The sequence below is a fragment of the Silurus aristotelis genome (genome assembly GCF_946808225.1).
Source record: "Silurus aristotelis genome assembly, chromosome: 1".
Taxonomy (NCBI): Eukaryota; Metazoa; Chordata; class Actinopteri; order Siluriformes; family Siluridae; genus Silurus; species Silurus aristotelis.
In genome coordinates this window covers 22,194,077-22,199,104 of record NC_139574.1, presented here as the reverse complement: position 1 = coordinate 22,199,104, position 5,028 = coordinate 22,194,077, and positions in this window count along the sequence as shown.

Genomic DNA, 5,028 nt, shown 5'->3' with positions numbered 1-5,028 from the left:
ATGATTCATTACTGTGTTCACACACATGCACACAAAACGTTCAGTTACTATATTCTGACATCGTTTCACTTGGTGTCAGCTGCCTTCCGACACATACTTGGTGTGATTTGCTTTTCATTAAAATAGAATCTTATCAATAGTTTGGCTTCAGTGCCATCTTCTGGTAGTGGGGTTTCTGCATATACTCATATTAACTGCATTTTCACTTTAGGCATTACTCAATATTGCCATGTAGACAAATCATGAGAGATATATCACCAGATTAGTGCTAAATGACTGTTAATGAATTAATTATCAAAGGATCAAAGATGAAACCATTTTCCTGTTATGCATTAGACACAAGTTAAAACCCATAGATGCAGCATCAAAACTAAATAATGAATATAAGTGATTCCTAGAAGTTAATCAATATACTATCTGATTCATGCTGAAGGTAAGATTTTGACATTTGGATTTAACTGGTATTAATGAACACATTTGAAAAGTAGAGGGACATGGTGTTTTTATGAAGGATGTCTTACATGCATCACTGAATCCTGGCCAACACTGATATAAGCCTGGAACAATATAATATTACTCACATCTACCAGTGGCTTACCTCTATTCTATAGTCTCTTATTTCCATACTCTCATTAGTTCAGACAGCAATAGCTGCTGGGAATGCAATGATTCCTGGCCCATTGCAATCTACAAAATCTAAAAGGAACCATGCTCAGTTATTAAAGCTGGCTCTACAGAGGCTGTTACACAACACTAATTAGGAGAATAGCTTACATAAACCTAACAATCCAAGCAGTGGGACACTTCTGGTTTGTGCAACACTAAAATTACTTTGCTCCTTCTAGATTTTGATGTGCATCCTGTTGAGTGCCCCCTGGTGGCGTGTTAGAAAAGAGGACCAACCCCCCCCCCCCCCCCCCACACACACACACACACACACACACACACACACACACACACACACACACACACACCTCCTTTCTTTCTTACTGACAAGGAGATATCCAGCTACCATGGCAACTGAACCACAGGCTTTATCTTATAGTTAATGTTTGTCTCTATGCTGTGTTTCAGCATTGTAAGAGCTGTTAAAGTCATCCTATTATCCTATAATTGTGTGACAGCTATTAACATGCCCTCAATGTCATCCTCCATTGACGAGGAGGCTTTTAGAGAAGGGCACAGTCAACAAACTGTCTGCATTTGAGGGGATTCAGGCTTACACAAGTGTGTTTTCAGTATGCAGCATATTGTGCTAAGAGAGTTGCTTAGTGCTCAGCATAATAATTAAAGCACTGATTCTAAAATGTCTAGCATGTCATGAAGTATCCAGCTTTAGAAAATGGGCGTGATGGAAATTAAGGGTGCACACGAAAGTAGGTTGTGAAATATAGAAAAAATATAGGAAGTTTTACTGGTTTGCTAACATTCTAGTAAATGCTTTTAACAGCAAAGTAAGCAGGAGCTAGACATTTTAAAAGATATAAAATTTCTGCCTTCTTTCAGTGTTTATGCTAAAGTCATGATCCCAAGAGACAAGAACAGCCAAATGTTAGTGAAAGTGCTCTAAACTGACAGGTAACATGGTTCAAAAATAAGTAAACATACTTCATCTTTGCTCTTGTTGTTTAGAAGTTGCTGGTCAGTTATTTGTTTTTTTCCATTTAAAATCTTACATTCCACAGACACTAGGATTTTACCTCATAGCAAACATTTCTATTAATGGAATATTATTTATATAAATAAAGATATTTTAGGACAAATGGCAAGACAATAATGTATTTTTTGTGCAATCCCAATAAAATAAATAAATAAATTAAACCATTTTAAGGGAAAAATTAAGGTCATTTTGAATTTGATGGCTGCAACAGGTCTTGACAAAGTTGGGTCATGTTTAAAACTGTGTAGCATCACGTCTTCTGTCTGTATACATCTGTGAAATGAGAAGATGAGTGACTGAAGTTTGGGGAGAGGAATTTTGTCCTATTTGTGTTAAATACAGGATTCTAGCTGCTCAACAGTTCTGGGTGTCCTTTGTTGTATTTTTTCGTTTCATGATACACCAAATGTTGAAAGGTCTAGATTGCATGCAAGCCAGATTAGCACCCGGACTTCTCTCACCCGGACTATGAAGTCATGCTACTGTAATACATTCAGTATGCAGTTAGCATTGTCTTGCTCAAATATGCAAACCCTTTGCTGAAAAACACTTTTTCTGAATTGAAGCATTAGTTGCTCAAAAACCTGTATATATATACCCATCAGCATTGATTGAGCCTTTCCAAATGTACAAGCTGCCCATTTTACAGGCACAGGCATCAAAAAAACTTTTTGAACTGATTGCTGATAACAAGCCAGGGGGTTCCTCTCCTGTTTAGTCTGGAGGACATGGTGAACATGGCTTTCAAAAAAAAATAAAAATTTTGATTCGTCTGACCAGAGAACAGTTTTTCACTTTGCCTCAGTACATCTTAAGTGAGCTTTTGGTCCAGAGAGAATGGCGTCGTTTCCGGATAATGTTCACGCATGACTTCTTCTTTGCAAGATGGGGATTTAACCTGCATTTGTGGATGACATGGCAAACTGTTTACAGAGAATTATTTCTGCAGGTGTTAACAGACCCATGCAGTGACAGAACCATGACTGTTTTAATTGTAGTGGCGCCTGAGAGCCCAAATATCACAGGCATTCAATATTGATTTTCGCCCTTGTCCTGGTGCACAGAGATTTCTCAAGGTGTGGAGGAACATTCAGAAATTTTTCGCACAATTTGTAAACACAGTCTTCTTGTATTCTTTTCTTCTGAGAGACTCTGGCTCTCTAAGATACACCATATATACCCAATCATCTTACTGACCTGCTGTCAATTAACCTAATTTGCTGCAAAATGTTTCTGCAACTGTTTAATTTTAATAACTCTCAAAGACTTTTGTTGCCCAATCCCAACTTTTAAAAAGACTTGTTTCCCCCATCAACATCAAACATTTGATATGTTTTTGTATGCTCTATTGTGAATAAAATATGGGTTTATGAGACTTGCAAATCATTGCAATTTTTTTTATTAACATTTCAATCTATTTTGGAAATGGGGTTGTAGAAAGTTCAGTTTGTTTCACAAACTTTCAAACACCACCATAAGTGCGAATGTATGCTAGAGCTTCTGTGCATTTCTATTTCAAGTGAAAAAGGGCTCTTAAACTTTACACTTAAAATTGGTCTAAATCTGTCTGACACTTTGCTGCTTAGTCTTTCTCACATCCTGAGTTTTGCACATGTCTAACACCAAATAATTCATTATCACGTTTTCATTATGATCCCTCTTTTGCAACACCAAAGGAATATAAAAAATTGAACTGCCTGAGAGTATCTGTGATTTAGGTATTCAAGCAGTTATGCAAAGCTCAATGGGCATGACCTCAAGCACTGTATTCTAGAAGGTTGTTTACTTTCATGTGAATCCTGGCCTACTGGAGCTATTTTTGTCAGCTCGTGTGAACTTCAGTGTCCTTGAAGGTGGACTGCTGGGTAAAGTCTCAACCATGAACCCCTTGCAAAGGCATCTTCAAAAACAAGTGTCTGCCAATCAGATCTTTAGATTGAATCAAAACCGTAGCAGCTTGAATCAAAGACTCAGTGGAATATATAATAGAATCTTTTAGAGTCTCTTGAGCTTGTTAAAATAAAGAAATAGAAGAGCAATTGATTCAGCCATATCTGCAGAGATTCCTGCACTCTGTGTGACAGCCTGTGAGTGGGTAGCAGGGCTGACTGTTTCTCAGTAAGCTTGTAGCTAAGACCTGCTTCTGATGGCACATTTTGTCTGCATTTCCGTTCATTAGAGACTCAGCAGGACGTGTAGCAGGTTGGTGAGGACGGCACAGCCATCGGGAATGTCCCACACTGGCACTCTCTGGCTGCAAGCTGTTCCTGTTCAAAAATCACTGTGAGCGTTTGTGTATGTGCATGCATATATATATATATATATATATATATATATATATATATATATATATATATATATATATATATATATATATATATATATATATATATATATATATATATATGTGTGTGTGTGTGTGTGTGTGTGTGTGTGTGTGTGTGTGTGTGTGTGTGTGTGTGTGTGTGTGTATGTGTTTGTGCATCAGCCTCTTTGTGCATTCTGTCCCTCTGAGCTTATTCTGCCAGCTGCTCATGATAGTTCATAGTTATACTCTGTCATTCAACTAGTGTTGCATTTGACAGTCATCACTCATGTAGGTGATCCAAGACAGCCATTCTAGCCAGAGAGTAACAAATCAATATTCATTTTCATCCTCATTATCCCTTTTGTAGCAATCCAGTGTCCCACACCGTTTGCCTGAACAAGTCAATGGACTCTTCAGCTTTAAACAATACTGTAGAGAACGGCAAGAAACATAAGAGCTTTTATACAGCGAGAATACGGCTGTGTGCCGCATGCTCCTATCTTTAGCTAGTGAAGGACCAGAAAATGTGGTGAGGGTTCAGCCCGTTGCCATGGAGACTTTTGTACCTGCCTGCGGCTGCTGAATGATGGCATGAATGATGGAGATAGAGCGGGGGAGTACCCAGCTGAGAATATACTCTGAAACATTACAATCCACCTTAAAAGGCCATTAATTTGTTTAACATAGCTATATGAATATACTTATAATAAATTACTGTGAAACACTAGCCAGCTACAGAAGGCAGAAGTGCAATAAGAGTGGAGTGTTTAAGGAACCAGATTATATAACAATGCTGCATTCTGAACCCACTTTCTTCTTCTTTTTTTTTTTTTGGAGTCGCTCAGTGTGCTGTAATGAATCACCTGGGTAATAAGTAATTTCAAGCAAAGGGTGAGGCAATAATATTTTGATGAGTACTGTGCATTGGATTATGTTACACATCTGTCATTTTACACATCTAAAACACTCTTGGTGAATACAATGAGCTGCATAATAATTTTAATAACTGTTTGGAGCTATAGTGCCACTGTGGTTATGAAAAACTAAGCATAATGCAGAA